Source organism: Syngnathus scovelli, chromosome 18 (assembly GCF_024217435.2).
Source record: "Syngnathus scovelli strain Florida chromosome 18, RoL_Ssco_1.2, whole genome shotgun sequence".
Lineage (NCBI taxonomy): Eukaryota > Metazoa > Chordata > Actinopteri > Syngnathiformes > Syngnathidae > Syngnathus > Syngnathus scovelli.
In genome coordinates this window covers 7,940,178-7,958,671 of record NC_090864.1, presented here as the reverse complement: position 1 = coordinate 7,958,671, position 18,494 = coordinate 7,940,178, and the positions used below count along the sequence as shown (strand labels likewise).

Genomic DNA, 18,494 nt, shown 5'->3' with positions numbered 1-18,494 from the left:
TGCAAAGCAATATTTCTGGCCCAAGTCAAAAAGAACTCATAAGGGAATATCCCTTTAAGAAAACCTAACGGGGGGAGCTGTGGCTCATTCCAGTGGTGTTTTTATGATTTGAGGAAATTGAATACGGCTCAGATACGGCAAGATTAAACCGATGTTTTTTTGTAATGGGAAAGAACTATGTTCAACAGCAGTTAGTGTGCCAAAAGGCATCGCTTTCACTCGAGCGGTAATACTGGCCTGAAAAGTGGTGAGGCAAGAGCAGAGCTCATTACTTCGAGTATGACGTCGATAGGAGGGCGCCTTGTTTGCCAGTTTTACACATACTGGGAATGTTTACATATCGTCTAATTAAATTATTTCGAGTGTGTTTTCATGGCTGAGGCCGGCTCAAGCAAACAATGACGTAAGCGTTTTCGCACACTGGAAATATTTACGTTTAAAAAAAGTCGAACAGAGCCTTCTACGGTTATTCATTTAATGTTCAGCGAATAACCATGAGTCAAAGCTTGCACTGTTTATCTTACAGAATGACACAACTAATATAAAACACCTTTTTTCACTTTTCTAAAGTGGTCTCTTGTTGGTTATGACATCACAGGCTTACTGCTTTTCATGATTTCGTTAGGGGATAAATTCGATTCTGGGAATTGACAGTAAATGTCATAAAAATATATTCCATTACTTTTAAAGGGCACAGTTACCCAAAGCGTTATGAATGTCTCACTATTATTCCCAACGGCAATTCTAATTGTAGATTTCTGTCCATTGTATAAACCGTATGACCTATTTAGCACACAGGAAACGTACAATCCGAGATAAGCATTAAAACAAACATTTGAGGTTCTGTTTTCCTTGCTTCAGTACTTTATTTAGAGCCATTGACATGTTCCGTGGGGTCAACAGCAGTCACCTGAATTCAGCGGATGTTGTGTCTCTGGCTCCATCCCATGCTTGTTTCTGCTTACATGAAGTACGACAACTGCTTGGATATGATGTCAATGCGAAAGAATGTAGCTAGCAATCACACTGACTAACCAGGAGCCTTGCAGCCACACCTGGTTTTGAAGTACTGGTAAATTATCCGAGGCAAATTCATGCCAAGGAGTTTACCCTTGTTAATAACTAAATGTTTGTATTGTATTAGCTCGTAGTCCTCAAATGTACCGTAATGTCCGGATTATAAAATGCTACTTTTTACACAAGTTTTAAACTCTGCGGCTTATATTCTGGTGCTTCTTATTTTTATGATATTGTAAGAGGATTTGTTTTGTTAATACAGGTAATAGAAGTGGGAACTTTTGATTTAATGCGGCTAATATATGAACAAACAGGATTTCCCCCTAGATTTAGCTGGTGCGCCTTATATTCAGGTGCGGCTTATAGTTCGGAAATTACGGTAATCAAAAAAATATTCCAATTGACTTATAACGGGGTCCATAATTAGAGTTTAGTGCAGGTATACCTTATAAAGAATCTACAGAGTGCATCCCTTTGGGCTTAAAGTCATACTTTTTGTTTTTCCACTCTAAATCCCAAGGTAGAAATATGATATAGCTTTAGGTCACCACCCCTTGAACATTGTTTCATATTCAACGAAAGGTGAAGCAGGTGAAGGTGAAAAAGATTGTCAGTTTGTTGCCAGAATTACCTCATCCGCCACAATAGATTTGAGTTCTTTCAAGACGAAAAAACAGAAATCATAATAAAAAAGAAATGTATTTCACCTGAACTCTTGATTTGCTTTCATTTATATCCCAATAAGCACCTGGATCAGGCAGCAGTATCAGCAGGGAAAGAAAAGAAAAAAAACGTGAAACTATATCTGAGACACGCCTGCTTTTAAGAGGTCAGCCGGCTTGGTTCTTTTCATTGAGAATATCATCCTGCATCCATGAGGAAACCTTACAATAAAAGAGGCAAGAACACAAGACCGGATTTGCTCGTTTGACCCTGTTGTGCGTTCACTCCTTTAAATTTGTAAACCCCTAAGCTCTGCGACTGTTTGCACCAAAGCAACGCTAGCCCGTTTCGGAGACTCGCCCTTCCGTGGGAAATTTCATGCCGAGACGGGGATGCAACCTGATTCACTCTCGGTATCCATTGTTTACAGTATCACAACCCACCGCTTGTATCCAAGGATTGCAGTGTTTGTGCTGAAAGGATTACAACCCAAACGTTTTAAGTATTACGGGCTGATGACATTAGGTGATGCAATTCCGACATGTCTTTATGACATTGGACTCCAATATTGAGAAATTGAAGAGTACATCACAATGTGACTTTGTCATGAGCCATTTGGATTTGTCTCCAGACCTAATTTGAGACATTCCCAATGATTTTCAAACATTGTGTACCATGGGACAATGGATCTTTACATTCCTAGAATCCTAATTGTCCAGCTTAGCCACAATACGCTCATTGATGATAATCACGCATTCAGTGTACAAAAGTATCGAGGGAAGAGGAAAGACTCACCAGTATTCCCATTTTACCTCTAAGCTGCCAATTTATATTTGGCCCCAGCTAATTAAGAATAATAGCGAGAGGGTGACATGACTTTGTCCCGTATTGATTTCGAACAACACTGCACCAAGTTGCACAATTTTTTTTTCTTTGGCGAACCCATATGGGAGATCTCCGGATCGAGCAGCACTATTTATAATTTTAAAAGCCGGGTGTGATCAATACTAAAAAAACAACTTGTGTAAAAGCGAGAAAGAAGAGGAGTTATTGCAAGAATGATACACACATTTAATTGCCGTATAATTGGTAGTTAGAGAGCAATTAAAATGGACATTTGTTGCCATGCATAATAACGCTCGTGCAGCCCCCCCCCCCTCAGGCAACCCCCACACGGTCCCCCAGTACAAAGTCTTTTCATAGAAGGATTTTTTTTTTTTTTTTTTAGCACAGATGTGCTCCCGAGGACAGAGCACGCTCTCCGGTCACTCTTTGCCAAGTCCAGAAGCAAAATTCCAATTATAACTAATTACGCTCTGTTTTTCTTTTAGCTGTGGTTTAATTCCCTTGCAGGCTTAAATGCAATGTTAGAAAATTTAAGTTTATCCATAAACAATTATGTCAATTCAGGAATAAGCCTCGAGCTGAATATTTAGATCCTTCTAATTCTTGGAAATATGAAAAACTATTCAAAGTATTTCCTCTTTCCTAAAAAGGTGGTTGCCAAAGATTTCTAAGAAAAAATAAAATAAACACAGACATATTTTTTTTATACATCACGAGTGAGGAAAATCAGTCACAGGATACGGGTAAGGGAGAGTACCTAAGAAAAATTGGGTATTGTGTTTAGAGGAAGTGCTTATCGCTGAATTGGCCTGCAGGTCATTTGAAAAAAGCGAATGTCTGAGTTTCCCACTGTTGCTAAAGAATTAGAACATGTGATATAGCTCCAACCCATATCCATTTAAACTGTATCAAACTGCCTAACAATAGTTTTATTGTACCACAAGAAAAAAAAAAAAAGCTTTTACAAGGCAATTTAAATATACCCAGCAGTCGGAATTTTTGGGAATAAATGAATCAAAACTGAATCCACTTCCATGCAGCATTTTCCCGATGACCTTCTCATCACCCACATTTGTTTCCATGAATGAGTCGCAACACTTTTTCACCTTTCCTGTTGTGACTGTCATCACACTGCAAGTGTAAACAAAACACACATTCTTCCGTTTCCGTAATTTGTCTCACGGGAATTCATACTCTTGAGTTCTGGGTCTGGAAATTTGTAGCACATTGCAAGCTCTCCTGACAAGGGAATAGCTGTCTACTCGTGGAATGTTCCTGAAAAAATAAACAATGCACAGACTGCTCGGTTAGTCCCTTCATTTTTAACCCATGCTGGCCGAGTTCCTTTATGCATAAAACATCCACAACAGACTAAGAGAGGATGTAAATCAGAAATTTGTCTCCTCGAGGTGGGAGTTACTCAGTGGCGTTCCTCAGAGTGCCGTATTTCAAACGGTCAGCAAAAACACATGTTGAGGGGATGCTCATAAGTTACATGTCAGCTGCACATCCAATTCATCACGGCTTTTCTTGGATGCCGATTTGCACACGAATTTTGGTTGGACGGTGACAGCGAGCTAGTTAGTTTTTATATCCACAGTGCATTTTAAATGATTTGCAATTTTTTTTATCGTTCCGTGACTTGCAGTATTTTTTATGACGTGCTTATATGTTTATGGCAGTTTGAGTTATGGAATCAGCGGCCTTTCGCTAAGGGCAAAAAACCCGAGTTGGCAATGTTGGCGGATGTAATGCACACTCTGGTTTCATTGAATTGGCCCACTTGGAGAAGCAGCGGGGCGATCAACTTATCAGGAAGCAGCTGTCATCGCAAATTTGTCATTTGATCCTACAAATATCAATGTCAACACAGCCGGGGCTTTATTTACCTAAATTTTTCATTTTAAACTTTGCATGTAATGAATCTGTTGTCTGTATATGTTGACTCAATCTATATTATGCTTTTACAAATTCCCAGAGATTATTACGTGAAGAGGTCTTTTGTGTTTACACTGAGTTTTGCAGATTAAATACACCAGACTAAACTAAATATTTCGCTTTGTTTTCTTTTTCAAATTAAAGACTGCCTCCACATAGCTAATATAATAACACAATTTAATGGTTAGGAAAAATATTTTGTTTTGATTGACAGCCCTTGATTAACACAATAATTTTTTGGTGATCACTTTAATTTTGTCCCTAAAAAGTTTGTCTGCACGCAAAACACTTCTGCAAAGGAATTACAGCTGCTGGACTTGAAGGTCAAGTTGACTTTCCCTGTCACCTCCTTAAGTTGGCGTGAAAGCAGCAATACATGCTGTTTAATGGAGTGACACAAGGCATCGCAGTAGGTAGGGCCAGACGGGTTTGATCATGACCATCCAGCCAGAAAGTTGGCGCTGAGAGGCAGAAGGCACACCGGGAGCCCTCCTCTATTTCAATGCCATGTCTGACAAGCCACATTTTGCTGATGTGGAGCTAATAAGGCCTGGCGGCGAGTGACCTCTGTCCATGCCTGCTGACAGCCTCCAATACGGTTCCTCCACCACCCTCAAGGAAGCTCATGTGTCTTTGCGCATTGGAACAAATTTTGACTCTTGTCATGGGAGGCCATTTCACGTGTCAGAAGAACTTAATCACTCAAGCTATCTGATCAAATAGAAGGATGGCAGTGGTATGCTTGGAATGGGAATTACGCGGTGGGAGGAGTGTGTTTGTGTGTGTCGTCTTTATTATGTCTCGCTGTTTCCAACACTTGCTGCTGTTATATATCTTGAGTAACTTTTAAATATTTTATACTTCAATAAAAAGAATGATTGGCTTGGTTGATGAGAAGAGGTTGAGGAGAATTTCAGACAAGTGCTAATGAATGGAAAGACAACTCGGTGTTGGAAGAAAGTCTCAGCGGAGATGATGATGATTTAATCAGTAGTGCTGATGTTTCTCGCTTGCAAATTGTCTTATCGTTTTCATCACGGGAGACGCGCAAACAAGGCTGATATGTGTCGAGAGATGGAGACGGGAAGACCACCCGTTAAGGCCATGAAAGAAGCCATTATCGCTGCAAGAAACAACTCAGTGAATTTGTTATAGTTATTTTCTTGTTTTAATTTCTCTTGCCTTATCAAAATAAGTTGCTGGAATGTCAACAAACAAGTGCATTTGTTGTAGTCATTTTCTTGTTTTCATTTATTTTGCCTGTTTTCTTATTTAAAAAGGTTATTGGTAAGGCCAAGGTGGTTTTTGTTGACATTGTTTTGGTGAGTTTTTTTTTTTTGGCTTGGATCCTCTGTCAACCAATCAGCTCGCTCCAACCAGGAGTGCCTTGTTGTTTCATTAGTGTGTTTGTATATAAGGTCCAGTTGGAGTCAGTTCATCGTGTTGTTCTTTGTGATTGTTTTTCCAAGTGAAGCACAACTGGGTAAGCTTCTTTTTTTGTGTGTCTTGTTTTTGTGACAAAATACCCTTTTGAGACTTTTCCGCTCTTGCCTTGTCAACCTGCTTCCTTGTTTGTGTGTCAATCCTGCCAAACAAAGCAGTGTGCAATATGTCACAGTTTATAAAAAAATATATATATATATTGTTTTAAATATACAGCCAGGGCAACTGGTGTCTAAAACATAGTTGTTTAGTAAAACTTCACCTAAAATGATTGAATGCCCAGGGTCTAACCCACCTATTTATTTATTTTTCAAATATTCCTTTTGTATTTTCTGAATGAATTTTTTATGAAGCTGCCACCTTGCAAAAAAACAACAACTATTTTTTGCTGGTCTTGCAGATATACCACTAGCTCTATGCTGGGCTTTTTTTTTTTTTTTTTTTTAAGCAGCAGACTTTTAAAATGAAACTGACAGGGAAACTCCTTGGGCTTGACGTCTGACTTCAGCTGACCATCATTTGTCAACTCACGAGGCATTCGTTTTACCTCAATCCATGTCGACCTTATCTGTCTTTGTCAGATTGCTACTTTTGCGTGACGCTACCAACAAATATGCACGTGAATCATCCCTCATCACTTTCCTCTCCCAGGAGCATCCACAAGGATGCCATTTCTCACAGCATTTTGGAAAACAAAATATACAAACTAAGTTATAAAGGCAAGACCACCTAGAGGGAGTCAGGAGTCACCACTCACGTCTTAAAATAAACACTTGCGGTGTCACCAAGGCAGCTGGACTCGTATATACCAACTCGGCATAATAAACAGTGCTGAGTCAAAAAACTATCAATTTAATCAATTCTTCAAACTATCATGAGTGATTTCAATTTTTAACACAGGTGAGATTTATGTGATTCAAAATTGCAGACGTAGCAATTTAATCGCTAGGAGAAACGGTGGAAACTTTAAAAAAATGCTTACCTAAGCATGTCATCTTTTTCGTGTTCATGGGAAAAATGTTGAACAAACTCGCAGTTCCTCCTCAAAACACTTTGAGGGAGACGCATTATACTGTCGCCTTGATAACAGTAAACTCGAATTCAGACATAACAGAAGACTCTTACCTCTTTGTCTTGGATTTGGCGAAATTACAGGCTGCGTGTATCTTTGGAAAATGATTTACGACTGGCATACTTGTGTTTTGCAAACTTGAGACGATGGAGAATCATTTTAGAGCAATGGCTGGCATGTGGAAACCGGATGTCAAGTGAAATCGTACACCTTGTTGCTTGCTGATAGATTCCTCCCTGCTCTCTGCAGCCAGTAAAAAGACAAAAATATGAATACCGAAGCTGGCGAACATTAACGTCCTGGGACATGCCTGCAGGGAGTTTTCCATACAAGAGCAGAACAGGCCTTAAGGTTCTACCGGAATCTTCCAAATCCCAGAATGCATGTCTGTATGTTTCCAAGTGTGTACATGCCGCAGACATGCCCCAAGGAACTATAGACATGATATTCTTTCCAGTTAAGAAACTAGTGAACAAATGTTGGGAACTGCTCAGCACCAAAAAAACAAAACAGTTTGGGTTGGAGAGTTATCAGGATTTTTAAAGTTAGTTCCATTGGCTTTGGTTGTTGCGCAATAAAAAATTTACTGTCTTTATGGCTGAATGTATGATATTGTTACAAGAACGATCAAATCCCCCATTTTGGATATAAATGTTTGGAATCAATGTGAATATAAATCACGTGAATATAAATCAGACATCGTTTTACGATCTGGAAGTAGAAATGTAGAAATAATAGCAATAGAAAATTATAGTTCATTTTTAATTTAAAGGACATTTTTATATTGGGATATATAACTCTTATGTCATTCGGGTATTGATCCGGGAAAAAAAGTGGCATAGAACATTCCGAGTTAAGATTTTTTAGCTGCTGAATATTAATCCAAAAACAGTAGATTTGTTACATTGGCATTAAAATAAAAGCAATGTATGGATTTGCAGTTTAATGAGCAGGCTGACCTTGTAACATGTGAACAATGACTAAACTGAAGAAAAACACTGGGGAAGAAATTGCCTGAGAATAAACTCACCCAATTTGGAAGGGATTAATCTCACTTCCTTAGAACCCCGCTGTATCATAAGCTAAATGTTCCCTAAGCTACACAAACCCATTCTTTTGTTTTCTGGTTTTGTCATTAAATTTCCCTTCACCCTGTATGCTGTTAGTAGCTGAAAATACTGGGTGGGGTGGCGGGGGGGGGGGTAGAAAATTCAATTTCACCTTTCACTTCTTTGTGCATGTCGGAAGCTTTTCAGCATTGGAAACCTAATTAAATTACCCTCAAAGGGAGTAGGACTGGAAGCACGACCAGGACACTCGGTCGGTGCACATCCAATGATTAGCGCATCGATTTATTAAAATTGGCCTGCGAGCCAAGACAGGAGCTTTTTCCCGCTGGGGTCTTGTTTACTCCTGACTGAGAGTTGGAACTGCACTGCTGAGGGAGATAATTAGGTAAGAATGAGCAAGCGTTTCCAAGTTACAGTTTCAGCTAGATGTAAGGCTTTGTTTTGTCCATGCCGGTGTGGCAATAATGAAATGCCAACAGTTTGTGTTTTTTCAAATTTGTGAAACTCGGATATGGAAATAAGTTATTGTAGTCCCTATGGGAAAAATAGACCCAGGATTTGTGCCCATTGCTTGGAAATATTATTATACAGTATTTATTAGGACTGCAGGTTTAAGACCAAGTATCGAGTACTTAACGATTACCAATACTTGTCTTTATTTTAATGAAATATTCATACTTCACTTGCCTGGAAGTTATATGCCAGGCTGGTATCAGTGTGTAGTATCGGAGCTTTTTTATTTTGAGTAGCTGTACAATATTGATCATTTATTACATGAGACAATCTTGATTATTTTATTTTTCAACAGAGTATGTCCCATCTAAAATACACGATGAGCTAATCAACTATGACGTCAAACAAACTGAGTTTTTTTTTTCTTTTTTAAATAACTTCACCTCACTTGCCCTCCAGACTGACACAACAATACAGTTGTAAGTCAAAGTGACATGAAACAGGAAAACGTAAGCAGACCGCAGAGGGCACAGGTCAAAATTCCACTGCTTGCTGTTCTTATAATCGGGCCTCTGAAAGAAACTGTTGCCCCTGGGGGTCATCAGGATGTCCTGGCAATATCTTTGTCAGCAGGGTTGTTGTCTATGGTCAAAAATACACAAGCATGATGTCACCAAACAAAACAATATGTTGTGAACTCATCAAACATTTTTATTTTATGATTCTGGTATTGTATTTTACGAACCCCCTAGCAACCAAATATCACAGTTATCTAAGCATCTAAAATAAACACAAGCATGAAGGCCCAGAAGTTAAGAACATATACAATGCCCGACTCACTTTGTTCATTCATTCCAGCATAATGCTTTCAGATCAACGTGATAATTTTCAACTTTGTTTAGATCCAATGACGTATTTCGAGACTGCACCCCCTGATATGTTCTCTCTCAAACACCATGTAATTCAACTTATAATACAAATCTCAGATATAATCTGCCATTTGATACTCCACAATGCTTCTATTGTTCATTGAGTTATAGATGAAGGTCTCGTCACGCTCAACTTTAAATAAACTCATGCCAATGTTATGTGCTGCCTTGCTATCCGCGTGACCTCTCAACAAATACTGAATCCACAAATGTTACAGAAATTGGGTTGCTTATCGGGTCTTGGTGGATGGACAGGAATGCCTAATCCAAGGTTATATAGATATACAGAAAACTATTTTTTTGTATGCTCTGGATAATTGGCCCTCTCTCCTTGAATGATTGCGTTATTTCATTTCTCCTCTCGGCTATCTCCGGTACCCCTGGGAGCACTTCGGTGTCAGTCATAGCCCCCCCTCCCCCCCACTCCTTCAGACAGAGGTGTCCTGATCTCCTGACTGAAGTTCCATAATGGGTCCTCAAAGTGTCTCCTGGTGCATAATGAGGCCTTGAATGAAAATGTCATTGCAGTTTTGTTTTTAAAATCCAATGCATGGAATCAATTTATTCTCCCTCTGTGCAAGTATGCAATTTGGCAAATATTTCAAGATCAGCTGTTGGTTTCCTCCTCGCCTGTCCCCTTCACTGATATGTAAAACGAGTGCCAAGAAAAGAGTGAGAGGTATCGGAGAAGGTGTTGTCACTATGCGGAGTCGAGGTTTGAGTGCATGGTGTACGTGACAGAAAGAGTGTAAGGTGCTGCCAAGGAAAAATTCATCGCACTTATTTTACTAGTATGATTGCGGTCGGAAAATGTCAAGTCATGAGCACCTGGGTCAACCAGTTGGGGGAAACCCAATGTTGCATTTTCCTACTGACATATTTGGCTTGACTCTCTGTGGTCCGGTAAACAGTGGCACAAAAAAAGCAATGATCTTCACTGTGATTGATAACTCCACCTGTCACTTTTAATTTCCTGTCACGGCATTCCTGAAATTGCAAACTTGGTTGTAAATTCCAGACACCATTTATTTAAAAAAAATAAATAAATACTGTTACTATGAACCAGCTGTGGCATACTGTATAGAATATCTTTGTTTCCAGATGTTTGTGGATCTATGGGTGACAGCTGTGATTTAAAATATCAGAATCATACTGGACACTTTCATCTCCCTGCAAAATATACGGAACAATGCTTTATTATTTTTCTTTTAGACACCCCCAAACTTTATAACAATATTTTGTTCCTGCTCTGTGCACTAATTTGAGAGCCAATTTTGGGATGTACTACGCAGTGCCATTTCCCCCTACATGCTTGTGTAACCCACACATGCTACTGCCTTACACTTGCTTAACTTAAGCTTCTCAATTATTTAGGCCCGGATCAATACTCTGCACACTCGTGTAAGAAAAAGGCATGGGGGGAGAAACACATTTAAGCTGGATCAGGATTATGGATTTGTATCAATTTACGTGTGGCCACTCAAGTGGAAATGAGTGGAAAATCCAGCAAAATTCAGCTAAGTGGGAAAGCTTGAAGGCTCGGTTTTGACTATTTGAGCTGTTTGTGACTTCTCCAGCAATTTTAATGAACAGACTTTGCTGCATTATCTTAATTTCCCTTCAACTTTAACAAGATCTCTTGCGTTCAGGTCACACTTTGATGACACCATGTCTAATGAGAGAGGTCCGTCCTTAAGTGTTGGATTCATTTGGAAGGACAATTTGTAGGTTGTTGTGATCTACAATGATAGTTTGGCTCCCTCTAGAGTTTATTTTGAGAACAGCATATTCAACACTAAAAGCACAGCATTGTTGTAGTTGTTCTGAATTATTAAAACGTCGACCAACATTGCTGAATAGATTATTTGACCTTTTGTGGTTATGTTGTAAATTAATTCAAATATTTACAGAAGCAAAAAATGCCTTTTGCAACTGTTTAAGTCCTCTGAGATCATAATCCATGCAGCATACTTTAAACATTTTTGCACTGTTCCAGACAAAACACAAATGATTAAAGGAAAAACGCAAAATCAAAAATAATCACAGTGAGAAGGTTTCAAAATAGCACGCGTTAAATACATGACAAGGAAATCCTATCCAAGCGTGAGGGTCAGGCATGTAATTTTGAAAAGAAAAAAAAAGGTTAAATTATAGTTCATCTGACAATACCACCTAAGTCCATCAGAACATCTACTTTAAATCTGAGTTTCCAAAATTTTCAATGTTAGTACAACACACCATGACAGCTTTACACATGAATGATTAATGACGACAGGGGAAACTATTTAGCAGAATTTTTTCAGCTTGGTTTTCTCATAAATGACCTCATATTTTATACAGAAAAACTCTGACTCTGCTTTTAACATGTATACAATGTGGCTTTGGATTGCAAGCTAGTATAGCATGTCATTTATTTACTGTGGATGGAAAGCAACTCAATCTTCCAAGGGGGAAGCATGCAGCCTGGGCTGTGTTGTTTTTGGCATGATAAGTAGTGATTCACATTTGAAGGAATGATTAGAGGTCATTTCTTCTATAGGAGCAATCCAAACAGACATTTCTTTTTTTGTTTGAGCTCCAACTTTCTTACAAAACGCTTTTTCCAAATGTTCTAATTGTATATAATGTATGTTAAAGTTTGCAGTTTATTTTAGGGGTGTTACAAAAAAAACGATTCATGCTTGGAAATGAAAAGTTGAGTTTTGCTACCATCTAGTGGCTGTGGAGAAATATGCAATGAGCTATCTGGTCATGTGATCGATGGTAATCAGTCTGATTATGTAGTTCATCCACAAAGTATGGTTTACATTTAAGGACTGCAAAACCACGTCATCATATTTTGCTTCACTATAATAAAAGTTAATGTGGTTCTAAAAGTTTATACGTGTGATATTATATTAAGATAATTGAAGTTATGAAATTACTCTGGATTAAAAAATGCACTGAAAACTAATATTAATATTCTGTAATTGTTCTAGTAAACCTAATTAAGCGGGAACACATTGCCATAATGGTGTGACCCATGCCAGACAATTTGGAACTTACACCCCTCAGGAGACCAATTTTCTGTTTGCCATTTCACATGCCTCATCCATCACAACGTGGTGCCAGAGGCCAGTTGTTAGTGAGCACTGACCCTTAGTCATTTGCTGTCCCGGCTGCTCTCCTCTGGGGAGGGTCAGTCACCATCACGGCACATCGGTATTCTTGCCCGGTCGAGCCCATCGACTGATTGTACATCGGGATGAGGGCCAGGTCACGACGCTCTAGTTTGCCGATGCTCCACGTAAACATTGCCAATTAAATGTTGTAAATGAGCTCCCGGCTTGCTGCTGTTTTTGAAAAATGAGAAAATAAGATATTTAAAGTGCTAAATGAAGAACGACCGACTCCAGTTATATTAAACATATGATCTCATCAGCACCATCCATCGTGTGTGATCATCCGATGATGGGGAAATCATCCTCGGAGTGCCAGTTGTAATTTTACATTATTTAATAGGTGCTTTCAAGCTCGACGTTCTTGTGTGACATCCTCTTGAAGCCTGCTGATATGCTCCTCACATCTTGCGTGAATATAACTGATGGCGGCTTGGGAGGGATGCGATAGGAAGTAAGAAATCATTTCACTAGAGGTGAATATAATTCTGACTTCAATCTGTGAGGAAGCAGAGGATGGCTGCTTCTTGTCAGCTGACATGCTGCGGAGACAAGCCACACTGATCATTAGCGTGATCCCCTTCTGACATGGCCATGCCTCCTTGCCTTCATCTTCCTCCTTGTGTGGAGTGTTATCTCCTTCACCCCGCTTCTAATACGCCCATTATTATCGTCTGATGGCAATCAGGCCATTTTAGCCAACAGGAACTTTATAACTCAACTGTTCCTCGTATGTGCCGGTGCACTTTTGACACCAGGTGATTGGGAGCTAAAATGAAATTCCTGCCAATGGGGCTTTAAAAGCCTTAAAAGCTGAAAGCTCCACAAGATGAGAACTGCATTTATCACGGCAGTAAACTATCGCTGACAAGCAACCCTAAGGTAGTTCCAAGCAAGCAATCTGATCGGTCAACTTGACACTTAGTAGACACTCAGCATGGTAGCAAAAGCCGGCTGTGCTCAGATGAGAAAGCCTGTCATCGCTATAAACATCACCTCGCCATTGATTGGAACACACCCTGATGTTGTTTGTGCTCTGCATGTTTTATGTAATGTCGCAGTTGCCTTACACTGAGATTGGATTTCATTTTCAAGTGGAGAATTGCACTTCAATATATACTCTGAGAAGTTTCGAATATTTTGTCTCACACGTGCAAATGAATGCCCTAATGGACTTTTTATTCTAGCAGTTAGTTTAACCAGAGAAGAAAAAAAAAGCTCCAGTGGATTATTGAACGTCATTTATGGTATGTTGATTATTTTTCATCAGATATTGTGTACACAAATTTTCATTTTTGGTCTATTAGCTTGGAAATGGAAACCACACAGATATTTTTTTACATGAACTTTATGGTCTGCAAGATATCACTCTCAGGATTTCTATGCATTCCAAGGCGGTTGCTATTATGTTCCTTATCAGAGAGAGAAGGTCAGATAGTTTGTCTGGTCTTGCTAGAACAGTCTTTGTTCTCCTCCAGGGTCCCCCCCCCACCACCACCACCCACCACAGATCTCAGTCCAGTAACAATGCCAGCAGCAGCCACCGAAGACAGACACTGAAGCTTTATACGTGAATGAATGTTCACTTGTTCATATTGAACCCAACGTGACACTAAGAAAGTAAAATACTGGAGCAGACCTTGAGACTTAAAATTAAAATATATTGATTTGCCTTTATACTCTTCTCACGTTTACCAAAAAACAGCAAATAGGCAGTTTGTTGTTGCTGAGCATCAAATAGTTGCCAGTTTCAAGTTGGGCTGCTTTTTTTGTGACCTCTGCCATAAATATTTTATGAAGCACTGACGCTTTTAATCCGTTAGGGGGCACTATATTGTAATGAAACATTTTGGAGACTGGGAAATGAGTGGCAAAATGTTTTTTTTTTTGGTGTCGACATAGATGAATTTTATCATGTGGTGTACAATGATATTAATAAGAAATAAATGTGAAGACTATTTCTTTGTTAACTTTTATTTAAATCATAAAGACCAACTGTTTTGATTTCAAGGGGCACATTTATTTAATTCATAGTTGAAGCCAGACTGAACATGCAATATCTCATTTACATATTCCCAATTCTTTATTTTGCAAAGTTACTTGGATGAGCAGACTCAAACTTTCTCATTGAGTTATATTTTTTTACATATATTGACTGCTATGCAGAATCTCATTGAAAATGCTCAGTAGAAATAATCAAAGTGATATTTGGAAAGCTTCTGAATTCTCTATACTCCCACATTCAGTCCAGTGGATATGACACAATTGATATTCATTGGTGAGTTGTAAAACACCAGATTCTCGCTTTCACACTTCTTTTTTTTTTTTTTATCCCCTCCCACAGAAAAATCTTGTAAATTGTCCATCTTGGCTTCTGCACGCTCTGTTTTTGATTTATCCAAAATTATAATTTCATAGAGTTAGTACAATAGAGAACAGTGAGGATTTCGAACTATAATTCTTTTCCGAAGACATTTTCTCCATGTAGATGAGGAAATGTGTGCTGGACCACAAACCTCAGGTAGAATCTGACCCAATTGTCTGTGATAGATCTCCATTTAAATGCAATCTGACATCTTTCTGCTTTACACGGTGACTATTAAAGTGGGATGAGGTCTCTGGGTAAATGTCTTCACATCACATCTCGTCATTATTCCTACATTTATTAAATTAGGATGATTTATGGCTGGTGTGCATGGAAGGCACTATATTACCTAAATGACCATTTAACTGAACACAGGAATTTCATTAACTTCTGACCTCCTGAGTACAGACTGTGCCGCATCAGTTTAGCCAAAGAAAAAGCGACGGACTGCTTGACGTACATCGTCAGAAGCTCTCACAGGTCAGTGAGTTTGGTATGTGTGGTCAAATACTTTGATCATAACTGTAACGTATATTTAATGAAATAGCTTTAAGAACAGTAAGATAAAAACTGGGTCATATGTCTGGTAGGTGCGGATGATCTCTACATTAGTTGCATATTTTAATAATACAGTTTCTGGAAAGTCAGTTGCATTTTAAGGCTGATAAAACACACACCTAAAATGCTTTGTAAAAAAAAAAAGTACATATAAATATAATATAAAATATATTTAAAAAAATAATAAATAGAAAATAAATAATGTACATATAAATATATTATATAAAATATATTCAAAAAATAATAAAACAAATAGAAAATAAATGCAAATTTAAAATGATGTAACGTGAAGAACAGGAATTGCTGTTCTGTACGTCTGTGACTTCCCTCACAATTCCCGACTTCAAGGGAGCTGCAAATTCATACAATGAATATAAAGAACTGAGCATGCTGAGATGCATAAATGAATGAGAATGTTCCCCACACCGAGCGAACATAATCAGCCATGTTCCTTGATTGTTCACAGCAGAGCCTCCTTTGAATTCCAAGTGGCCTTTTTAAAACCTATGCAATTCACCTGGGACCTCTATCTATGTGTGTGTGTTTGGATGCGCAAGGATGCTGTTGGAAGACCTGCAGCGTCATTTTTCAGCCAGCTTGCATGAGATTTGGTTAAGCCGTCCAGCTTTCTTTACCTCCACGGGTCATGTAGGATGGACAGGCTGGCTCCATATGGAAGACTATTCCACTGAAGTAGTTTGGGGGTCAACCCTGCCTCTCTCAGGGTGACACATGTTGGAAAATGGCATTAAATGTGGATACTGTACGTATCACGTCATGCATGACCCGCCTTTGTTTTTCCCCATTTAGAGGTTACGCTTGAATGTGAGGAGCACCGAAACCAGATAGGATGAGAAATTCATTATTATGTATCTAAGCATGTACCTTGGTCCACCTCCATGTGTCTGGAGTGTTTTTTTCCTCCCCCCCTACCGCTCCTCGGCCGCCTCCATCCCACTGTGCGGGTTGACAGCGCTGTTCATTCCACTTGGGGTGATGATGTAGATGTCATGAATTGTATTGGCAGCTGCCAATGCCGATACAGCATTTTGGAATGAACCACTGTTTCACACAGTATCTTAATGTAATTTACAAGGCGCTCTGCTTCCTGGGAAGACTGGAGGGTCAGCCAAAGTCGAGGAAACAAAGTAAATATTATGGACAAGACGCCCTTCCGACGGTCATGTTTTAAAGACATTAAGTAAGAGATTGTATGTTATTGAGGATAAAATGTATGAGTCTGAATTTGATTGCATTTATGTGACAAGCTGTGAAAGGCCATCACAGAATATTAGATGCCTAAAAGTTGTCCTGAAATAAAGAGTCAGGGTGAATTAATCCTGATCCACTTAAATCCTGGCTGATTTAAAGTCTTATCGGGCAATGTTTGTTGCTAACTACCGTAATTTCCGGACTATAAGCTGCGACTTTTTTCCAAAATTTTGAACCCTGCGGCTTATAGTCAGGTGCGGCTTATATAAGATTTTTTATTCGTGATTTTTGTGATGACTTGATCACTTTTATACACTCGTAAAAAGGCTGTGGACCACTGTTGTGCGGTATCTTGAAGAAAAAAACAACAAAAATACTATTTTGAAACACTACTATGGCTGCTGCCTATTCTGGCTGTGTTGCTTGTGACTATTATGAGCTTTAGTAGGAATGCACGCTAGGTGACCTGCGCCAAAGGGCTCTAAACCCTTTTTCATACTCTGCCATGTGACTCAGAGATTACACAAAGCAGTGGCGCTGTTTGGACCATCTGCATTGTATTAAAACCCAATCAATCACCATTTAAATTCAATTCTTCTCACATTTTGCTCACCAAAAACAAGTTGTAATGAATGTGAACTTTTAATGCATTTTATTCAGAAGGTTACTTTGAACCCTGAGGCTTAAATGGCGGCGCGGCGTATTTATGGATTTTTACGGCTTTCTGTGTACTGTCTTTCTTTGTAAAAAAACTCATGTGCACGTGCGGCTTATAGTCCGGTGCGGCTTATGTAAGAAAAAAACTCAAATATCCCTGAATTTTAGCTGGTGCGTCTTATAGTCCGGTGCGGCTTATATTCCGGAAATTACGGTATTTGGAAGCACGACCATCTGAGGAATTTCTGATGCGGCCAGCCAACTGTGCTAGATGGGCTAGCGGATTGTTTTGTTATTAGGGTAACATTGGTTTCAGTTTACTGATGGTGCAACTGGTTTAAATTATTTGTCACCTAGGGGACTTGTAAAATTGCCAAATTGCATAACATTTTCTTTTTTAGAGATCCGCCATATGCACTTTTAAGCAGCTTTGCGTCCTCCGGCATGTTTTGCATTCTATCATTAGCCATGAGCAATTGTCTGACGGGGTGTGAGTGCAGCCATCTTTTTTTTTTTCACTTGATTGTTTGTTGCTCATCAATCTTCAGCATGCATACACTGACTGCCCTTTCCCTTCGGATTATTCCTACCTTCGTTTGAACAATTAGTGTGGGTACTTTGAAAAAAAAAAAAATAACTCCTCCATATGGTTTAAGCTTTAAATTTTCGACCACTTTGTCGTTGTGACATGCAGAGTGTCATCCAGACGGCGAATAGCTGTTATTTACAGGTGTGGCATGCCGGGTGGTTTAGTATGCAGGCCACCGTATCAGCGCAAATACAATTTCCTCTCAACAACAAGGTGATTTCCTCTTCAGGGAGCCTGCTTCGGCATGGCAGGAAAGCTTACGGTGTGTGCGGCGAGCTGTTGAATTGTTCACTGAGTCCAAATAGATCGGATGACACAATGTTAGGTTTGTGGGTTTATTAGATTGCAGTGGGGCATAATGGAGCTATCATCACAAGTTGTCTCTGTTGCAGATGGAGCCAGTCAGCACTTCAATGTAATGGGAGAGTTTTTGATGCTTTGCATGATCGCTAAAAAAATCTTTGTGTGCATCATCTTTGGGCTATTTGCTGTTTTATTTTCATGGCGCTGAAATGTGCTCGTCT

At 39.2% G+C, this 18,494-nt stretch overlaps 2 long non-coding RNA genes across 2 annotated transcripts in view; both read left to right on the top strand.

The window, feature by feature from the left end:
• The window catches only part of LOC125985906 (uncharacterized), a 125,454-nt gene that overhangs the window by 35,506 nt on the left and 71,454 nt on the right, over window positions 1-18,494 (top strand). The window lies entirely within an intron of this gene.
• Window positions 15,057-16,731, top strand: LOC125985908 (uncharacterized). Its single transcript, XR_007487488.1, has 3 exons — window positions 15,057-15,110; window positions 15,363-15,434; window positions 16,070-16,731. It is a non-coding gene; the product is annotated as an uncharacterized lncRNA (long non-coding RNA).